Source organism: Tupaia chinensis, unplaced genomic scaffold (genome assembly GCF_000334495.1).
Source record: "Tupaia chinensis unplaced genomic scaffold, TupChi_1.0 Scaffold149383_1, whole genome shotgun sequence".
Classification (NCBI taxonomy): Eukaryota; Metazoa; Chordata; class Mammalia; order Scandentia; family Tupaiidae; genus Tupaia; species Tupaia belangeri.
Genome location: NW_006209227.1, coordinates 552,493 through 562,141, shown reverse-complemented (window position 1 = coordinate 562,141; position 9,649 = coordinate 552,493).

Sequence of the window (9,649 nt, the reverse complement as noted above, 5' to 3'; positions counted from 1 at the left end):
TCCCCAGGCGGTCACTTCCAGGGACGCGGACTCCAGCGCTGCCAGCCCAGCGGTCGGATGCCCAGAGGCTCCCAGAAACAACCCGGGTTCCGCTCGAGAGCCAGAGCCAGTGCTCACGGGATGTCCCGGCTCTCTGCTTCCTCCATCTCCAGCGCCAGCAGCCTGGGCCCACGGCCTTGCCTCACTGTGACAGCTCTGGTCCTGGCACTGCTTGTCTGCAACAGCAGGGAGGTGGGAGGTGGGGCCGCCCGGCTCAGGCAGCGCCTGGGCACTCAGGATCCTGTCTCTCCTCACCCTTCAGCTCCACCTCGGTCCTGCCGGCCCATGCCCTGCGCTGCCCGCCCATGCCCTGTGCTGCCCTGCCCTGCCCTGCCCTGCCCTGGGGCCCAGAGTTCCCTCTGTGTGACTGGAATCTGCTGGGCTCTGCTGCCAGGAGCAGACAAGCAGGATTCTGCTTGGAGAATTCCGGCTGGGGCCTAACTGCAGCCCTGCCCTGACTTTCTAAAACAGCCCTGTCTAAAGACTCCGTTTTTGCCTAAGCGAGTTCTGGCCTGTCCCTTCTCCTACAAGGCCCAGAGGCAGGGCCAGCTTTTTCCAGCCTTCTCCCTGCAGCCAGCCTGGCTGTTCTGTGGGGAGCTGGGGAGTGGAGCGGCCCTCCAGAGGCCAGGATCTGGAGGACCCACCTTGACATCTAGGTCTTGGTCTGGATTTCGAAACCCCTGGCATCTAAGCTGCTTTGGTCTTTGGACATCCAGGCCTTAGGCCAGGCCAGCTGTGACCCCACAGCCACCCAGGCAGGCCTTCTGCCTTCTCTACCAGCAGCACCAATCCAGCACCAGTCTGGGGAAGGAGCTGACACCTCTCCTGGCCCCAAGGAGCCTCTGGACTCTGATCTGTCTTAACTCACATGTTCTAGAACCATCTGTCCCATGCAAATGTGTGTGCTCTTGTCTGGAGGGAAGAATCGTGGGCTGTAGACAGGCACGTTTCCTTACTTGCACTTTTAAAGTCGGACTCACCCAGGATTGGACCTGGTGGCTGCCTCTGGTAAGGGCTCCTGAGGCAGGGGGTGCAGTGGAGCCCAAGGACCTGGGAACGGTCCTCTCCTGGGAGGCTGCTCAGTCCCCAGCCCCCTGCAGCCTCCACCCAGGGAAGCCCCTTCCTTCTGTGGGAAGCTGTGAGAGCCGCAGCTGGGGGAGCCCATTCACTGCTCAGCCCACAGGTGGCCTTACAGGGTAGAGGCCAGGCCTGCTGAGAAAAGCATGCAGGGGGTCCTGAGGGCTCCCCTCTGAGAAAGCCCATGACCAGGCAGAGTTCCCACCCTCCAACCCGACACTCCTCTTACTAGCATGTTTTGGACTTTTTTCTTTCCGATCCTATTTCTGGGTAATAGAACTTCACATGATTTTATTTATTTATTTTTATTATTATTATTACTTTTAGTTTTGCTGTAGGGCATGTGTGCTTGCCAGAGACAGAGAGAGAGAGATGGAAGGTGAGAAATCACTCTTAAGGGGATGGTCACACTGTAATCCCTTCTCCATTCTCCTCTTGGGATTTTGAGCACACACATACACACACACACACACACACACACACACACCATGTGATTTTGAAACCATCAGGTCTGGACCTCAAATTGCAGTCAGCCATGTGGGATCCAGCCACTTTAACCACCACGCCACCTAGCTGGCCCACATGATTTAAAAATGATCATTATAATGCCATTGCTACAAAGAGACTTGAAATAGTTTTTGGAAAAATAGAATTAAAGTTCAGTATATTTGGCGCAAAGATTTTTTTCCTGAATATTATGAAATAATATGAATAAGTATTCAACTTTTTGAAAACCCCTCATAGAATAGAAAAAATAAAAGGAAAGCAGTTTATTAAAAATACATATATAGGGAACCAGCAGTTAGCGTGATGGCTATGTCGCTGGACTCCCACGTAGTTGACCGCGGTTCGCGTCCCGGACCCAGTGGCTTGAAACTCACGCCGGGCGCATGTGCGTGCGTGCCCAAGATCCCGAGAGGAGAATGGAGGAGAAGGGATTGAGGCGTGACCATTCCCCTTGGGGGGTGATTTCTCGCTTTCTGTCTCTATGTCTCTGTCTGGCTAGCGCACGTGCCCTATAGCGAAAAACCGCTCAAAAAATAAAAAATAAAATAAAAATACTTATATATATATTTAAAGAATGATTTTATTTAACTTTCTTTATCTCTTTATTTTAATTTGACCAGAGAGGGACAGAGTGAGAGAGAGTGAGAAAGCAAACTGCCAGGTCTGGGACTCAAACTGTGGTCATCCATGTGGGAGTCTAGCACCCCCAAGCACCACACCACCCGCCAGCCCCCAAAATACATACATTATTAATATATTGATTTATTATATGTTATTAATTATAAATGTATGTATATTTAATGTGTATCATTCTCTGTATAAGCACCGAGACTGATTGCACCAGAAGACACAGATGAGGACTGAGGCCTGAGGCAGAGTGAGTCACCGGGCGGCCCTGGTGTGGGGTGGTGGTGGCGATCTAATAGCACAGGTGGTGTGGCCATGTCAGTGTGAGTGTTCAGAGGATGAACAGCGCTTGGTGAAGTGAGGAACCCAGGAGGGCTCAGTTTTTCCTCCACCCACACACATCCTGCGGGGTGTCCAGCGCGGCAGCTCCTTTTGGGAATGCTGGTCAGGTTTCCCCATCAGGTGGCGGCCGGCAATGATGAACCTGAACCGCCGCCCAAGGCAGAAGTGCTCCCTGTGCCACCAAGAACCATGGCTCCTGGCTGTGCAGGGTGGCAGACATGAACGTGAATGGATCCTGGCCCAGAGCCAGGCGCTAGGCCCTGGCATGGGAAGAGGCATGGGTGCAGGGAAGGTAGAGGGCCAGGCAGCAGTGCAAAGGTAAAACACGACACTTGGGAGGCTGGCCCACATAAGACAGCTCCGGGTTCAAGTCCGGAGCGCTCCCTGGGCATACCAGGTGTGCGTGATGGCGGCAGACTGAATTGGGGAGTATATTGTGGTGAGGAGACCCCATTAGGGTGCTGTCTCTCTGCTGCTTTCACTCATGAAAGAAAGAAAGACATTTAAAACCACAGGTGGAGTTGGTAGTGACCACTGGGTGCCTTTGCCCTCAGTCCCCTGGGGGGAGAAGGCTCCATCAGGCTCCAGTGAGAAGTTAGAGCCCCCAGCCCCACCTTCACAGTCACCACCAGGGACAGCTCGTGTCAGTTTGGCTGAGTGTCGCTGAATCCACGTTTTTCCCTGATCCCCTGTGCCTTCCTTACCCAGCCTCACCTCCGATAATGACTGCCATAGCTTCTTCTCCCTGACTCACCTCTTTCATGCCCTCGTCCCCATCCAGTCACCCTATCTTCTCTTCGTAAACCCCATGTGGCCTGCTCGAGCTGCCCCAACAAAACAGCACAGGTTAGACGGCTAGATGGCAGAGTTCACCACTTACGGTTCTGGAGGCTGGAAGTCCAAGAGCAGGGTGTTGGGTCACTTTCTCCCAAGGCCTCGCTCTGTGACTTCAGGTGGCTGCCTTCTCACTGTCCTCACATGGCTGTCCCTTGGACTGTGTCCTCATGTCTTTATTTCTATTTTTAGTTTGCTGTAGGGGCACATGTACTCACCAGAGAGAGAGAAAGTGAGAAATCACCCCTCAGGGCTGCGGCCATGCTGTGATCCATTCTCCTCCTTTCTCTTTGCATGCACGCACACCCGAGGTGTTTGTCAAGCTGTCGGGTCCGGGATTTGAACCGCATAGTCAGCCATGTGGGACCCAGTCACCTTAACCACTATGCCATTGGCTGGTCCCTATCTCCTCTTCTTATAAGGGGACCAATCAGATTAGATTAGACCCCACACTAATAGCCTCATTTTATACTAATGACCTCTATAAAGGTCCTGTCTCCAATACAGTCATACCCTGTCTCTACGGAGCAGGGACTTAGGATTTCAATACAGGAATTTTGAGGGGTACTAGTTGGCCTATGACAACCTTCCTCCCCATGGATGCTTTTGAAGCATTCTTTTGGTATCAAGAGCCAGAAGTTCAACGCAAAGTCCCTGACTTTTGGCTTATGCAAAGAAGAGAGCTCGCTGTCCTTCATGGACTGGAAGCAGAAGTACAGCTGGGTTCAGGGCTCAGATAATTCCACCTGGGTCCACCTCTTAGCTCATCTCCCTCTGGGTTGGGGCCATATTTAGGTTCTGCATGGTGGGGAACAGCCTCAGGCCACATTAACAATGAGGGGGTGGAGAGAGAAGCTCCGAACAGCTGGAGCAGCTGGTCCAGAACTGGGGCCTGTTGGCGCTGACCTGCCTGTGTTGGGCGTGTGCCTGTCCCTCACTGTGGCCTGGTGGGCAGAACGTGCCGACTGGCCTCTGGGCTGAGCTAGGTAGCAGCTAGTTCCCTGAAGGAAAACTGGAAATACAGGGACTACTTACCAGAATGGCTGCTGGGCTGTACGTGTAGTAGATATTTCCTACCGAATGACTGAATGGCCAACTGAATGAGGGAGGCTCTGGATCTTCCTGGGGTGGTCCAGAAGTAGGCGCTAAACCCAGTCATCCACTGCGTTTCCAGTTCAGTCGGTCAGCTGACTTCGCCCTGTAGGTTGCTGCTCTCCCATGTGCCCCATCCTGGTGACTACTGGCTTCACTCCAGAGCACGGCTTTGCCTTGAACCAGTGGCTCGAGAATCTTGTGGGGCTGAGCACAGGTTACACGTCCCTGTTTGGGGCTGGATTAAGACCTTTACAGACCCTAAGCACTAAAAAGATGACAGCTTCATCCTCAACCTCGTTCTTTCTTGTCTCCATTAAGAAGAAACTCACGGGGCCGGCAGGTAGTGTGGTGGTTAAGGACGCTGGACTTCCACATGACTGATCACAGTTTGAGTCCATTGTTATTTTATTTAACTTTATTTATTTATTTTTAAAAATTTGACCAGAGAGGGAGAGAGAGCGGGAAAAAGAGGGAAAGTGAGAAAGCAAGCTGCCAGGAGCTGCCAGGTCCAGGACTCGAATTGTGGTTGGCCATGTGGGAGTCCAGCACCCTTAACCACCACGCCAACCTGCCAGCCCCCTCATTTATTATTATTTTAATTTGATCAGAGAGAGAGAGAGAATGAGAAAGCAAGCCACTGGGTCCAGGACTCGAACTGCAGTCGACCATGTGGGAGTCCAGCGCCTCAACTACCATGCCACTGCTGCCCCTAAATAAAATAATTCTTTTAAAAACAGAAATCCACAGCAGGTGTGTGTCTGTGTGTGTCTGTGTGTGTGCCCAAGATCCCAGGAAGAGAGTAGAGAAGAAAGGATTGTGGTGTGGGCATCCCCCCTAGGGATGATTTCTCACTTTCCCTCTTACTGTCTGTGTCTCTCTGGTGAGCGCACACACCCACTAGCAAAAACCTCTTAAAAAAAGAAAGAAAGAAAGAAAAAGAAACAGAAAGAAAGAAAGAAAGAAAGAGAGAAAGAAAGAAAGAAAGAAAGGAAAAAATATCTCTAAGCTACAGAACAAATATAAGGAAGTCTAAAATGTTTTCATTTTCCCCATAAAGATGATTTCAATGACAAGTATATGCTGATCGGATCATTTTATGAAAAATGCAATTAGTTTTCCCTGGGCCTCTGCTGGTCAGGCTCTAGCGTGTCCTCTGCCTGTTTATAGAGCATTTGCAATGCTGTCCTCCCTTGACCCAGGAGCATGGCCCTCTCACCTCCCCCTGCTGCCGGCTGAGGTGTTGCTGGGTGACCGAACACAGCCCCTTGGAGCATGCTGAGAGACCAGTGTCCAGACCACCGCCGGGCAGGCCTGCTGCCTGCAGATTCCAGGACTAGGACCAACTCCATGGCACCACTTGGAGGCACTGCTCGCTCTGGTAATTGGTGTGTTTCGACCTCCCCTACAAGTTGCAACCTCAGGCTGGGGACTTCCCAGGGAAGCAGTGCGCCGTGGCTGTCCTGCTGGCTCCTGCAGCCTCTCTGCTCCATGGTTTGTCAAGTGCAGGGCTCCAGGAAAGAGCAAGAAGCATCAAAAAATGAGTTACTGCCACAGTTACACAAACCCAAAGGGCTTTCTGACGGTGACAACTGTCATGGCCAGGAGAGGACAGCCTGGAGACGGGGAAGCAACAGGCCTGGGCCACGTACTGAGTGTTCAGCAGAGACCGGACCAAGGGCCACAGTAGGACAGCACCCCACCTGCTGCCCCTTGGCTGGTCGATTTTGTTTCTGGGAACTCTCCTTTGGGAAGTACCTGCTGTCTCTAGGTATGTCCACTCTGCTGGTAGTCCTGCCTTTTGCTGTGGGGACATCTGCCTTCCAGGAAGAGTCTGGCTGATGACTGCTCTGATCCATGCTGCTGGAGGGTTCTTGGGGGCCTCACGATTCCTGTATCCACCCTCCATCCGAATGGCATGGAGACGCAGGTGTTCAGGGGCAGCTCTGTATGGGACAGAGTTTCTCAGTGCGGTGGTCTCAGGAGCACCTGTCTCTGAATCATCTGGGTGTTGGCTAAACTTGCCAGATTCCTGCGTTGGACCCCAAATCTGCAGAATCACTGCTATGGTGGTTAGAAAAAAAATCAGCAACAAGTCTTTTCGCTGAGATGGTGCCAAAAGCGAAGAAGGAAACTCCTGCCCCTCCTGAAGCTGAAGCTAAAGCAAAGGCTTTGAAGGCCAAGAAGGCCGTGCTGAAAGGCGTCCACAGCCACAGAAAAAGAAAATCCATACATCACCCACCTTCTGGAGGCCCAAGACTCTTTGGGGGCGGAGGCAGCCCAAATATCCTCTGAAGAGTGCCCCCAGGAGAAACAAGCTTGACCACTATGCCATCAGCAAGTTCCCCCTGACCTCCGAGTCTGCCATGAACAAGACAGAAGACAACACACACTTGTGTTCATTGAGGACGTCAAGGCCAACAAGCAGCGGATCACACAGGCTGATGTGGAGAAGCAGCAGCTGCGATACTGATGTGGCCAAGGCCAACATCGGGCCCGATGGAGAGAGGAGGGCCTATGTGCGACTGGCTCCCGACTAAGATGCTTTGGGTGGTGCCAGCAAAATTGGGATCCTCTAAGGTGAGTCCAGCTGGCTAATTCTAAGTACACACTTTTTCCAAAAAAAAAAAATCAGCAAAAACAGGGACCAGCAGGTGGCATGGCAGATAAGGCACTGGGTTCCCAATGTCTGACAATGGTTCGAGTCCTGGATCTGGTCGTTTACTTTCTTACTTTTCCTGTCTCTCTGATGAATTAAAAATTAATTACTTAAATAAATAAAAATAAATAAATTTTTTTCCCCCCAGAGGTTTTTGTCTTAGGACATGTGTGCTTGCCAGGGAGAGAGAGAGTGAGAGAGAAAGTGAGAAATCACCCCCTAGGGAGATGGCCATGCTGCAATCTCTTCTCCTTCATCCCCCTCCTGGGATCCTAGGCATGCACGCACACACGCCCGGTATGATTTTTCAGGCTATTGGGTCTGGTACTCAAACCACGGTCAACCATATGGGAGTCCAGCGACATAACCAGTACACCATCTTCTGGCCTCCAAAATAAATAATTCTAAATTAAAAAAAAAAAATTAAAGAAAAGAAAGAAAGAAAAAAAAAGAAACACTTTTTGAAGTTCGAAAGATCTGGGTTCGAATTCCTGCCTCATAACCCTTGAACATCTCTCAGCCGCATTTTCGTTCTCTGGGAAGTGGGCACCGGTGTGGACCTGCCAGCAGGATGGTGAGGGTCAGAGGTGGGAATGAGCTGGCGCAGTGCCTCGCACACAGGAGCTAATGCACGCGCTGCTACCGCCCACCGCTGCCCACCCACGCAGCGCACTGGGCGCCTACGGTGAGCGCAAGCCAGCACCTGCCACGGGCGCTAGGAATCCAGCAGCCCGGAAACGAACTTGCCCTCATTAATGTGTGTGCTGATGGGACAGACAGACAATAAGCGAGTTTACGCCAAACCAGTGCCATGGAGGAAACTCGGTCCTGATTCAGGGATCACGAGATTCCCCAAAGCTAAAGCAATGATCTGAAACCAACCCGCTGCTTGTCAAACACTGTGACAGGGACTTCAAGGCATACTGTGGGGCTTGCCCTTGAGACTTGGTTAGGAAACCACACACACGCACACACACACACACACACACACGCATGCACACACACGAAACTGCTGGAGAACAACTCGGAAGCGATGCGTCATACACGCCCGAGCGCTGCTCAGAAGGGAGCTTACAGGGCAGGGGTGGGAGCTGACCGCGAGGTGGAAGAGAATCCCCCACCCCAGCTTCTAATCCTGGAGGAAAGGAAGGCATCTGCTTAGGGCCCCATTCCCCACCCTGATTTTGAAGATGCTAGTTCATACCCAGCGTCAACAGAAGCCCTGGGTGCTAGTAAACGTCTTGGTTGTCAGAACCGGGGTCAGCCTGTGGGGAGGCAATGGCACGAGTCAGAGGCTGCTCACAGCAGGTCGTGGGAAGACTTGGCGGGGAACTCTCTCTGTCCAGTTCTTCGCCAAGTCCAGCTCTGTGTAATGCCCACAGTCTATAAAGGTCATTATCTCCCGGATGCAACGTTGTTATAAATAACTAACTTGCTGATTTGGAAAACATTGAGCATACACACCAAAAGGGCTGTCCAGATCCCAGTAGATGGATGGGAAATGCCCGTCACCAAACGGCGTATGTTGCAGAGACTAGGGTAGTTGAAAACGATACGTTTGTTAATAAAGGCTAGGTATCCCTTTTCCCAAATGCTTAGGACCAGAGGTGTTTCAAATTTTAGATTTTCTCAGATTTGAGAATATTTGTACATAATGAGATAACCTGGGGATAGAACCTGAGTGTAAAAGCAAAATTCATTTATGTTTCATATACACATTATACACATGGCCTAAAGGTAATTTTATTTTATTTTTATTTATTTTTTTTGAGAGGTTTTTGTTATAGGGTGTGGGCGTCCGCCAGGAAGACAGAGAGAGACAGAGACAGAAGCGAGAAATCATCCCCCAGGGGGGAATGGCCACGGCGCAATCCCTTCTCCTCCATTCTCCTCTCGGGATCTTGGGCATGCACACACACGCACCAGAATGAGTTTAAGCCACCGGGTCCGGGACTTGAACCGTGGTCAGCTACACGCGAGTCCAGCGATATAGCCATTATGCTAACTGCTGGTCTCCAGAAGATGAAATTGTAAAGCTCACAGAACAGAACTGCGGGGGCCTCTGAGCCACTCTCTGTGCCCACAGGCCGCTTCTACCTCTTGGGACTGTATTTTTCACTTTTACTTACTAAACTACCTTTTCCTTTCACAGAAAAAGAAGAAGAAAGAAAAAGGACCAGCAGGTGGCGCAGCAGTTACCTTGCTGGACTCCCACATGGCCGACCACAGTCTGTGTCCTGGACTTGATGGCTTCGAAATCACGCGGGGTGTGTGTGCGTGCATGGCCAAGATCCCAGGAGGAAAATGGAGGAGTGATTGTGGCATGGCCATCTCCTGGAGGTGATTTCTCACTTTCTCTCTCAGCGAGCGTGTCTGTCTGTCTGTCTCTGGCTTCCTGGTGAGCATGTGCGCCCTAAGGCGAAAACCTCTTAAAAAAAAAAAAAAAAAACAAACCAAAAAAACCCCGGGGGG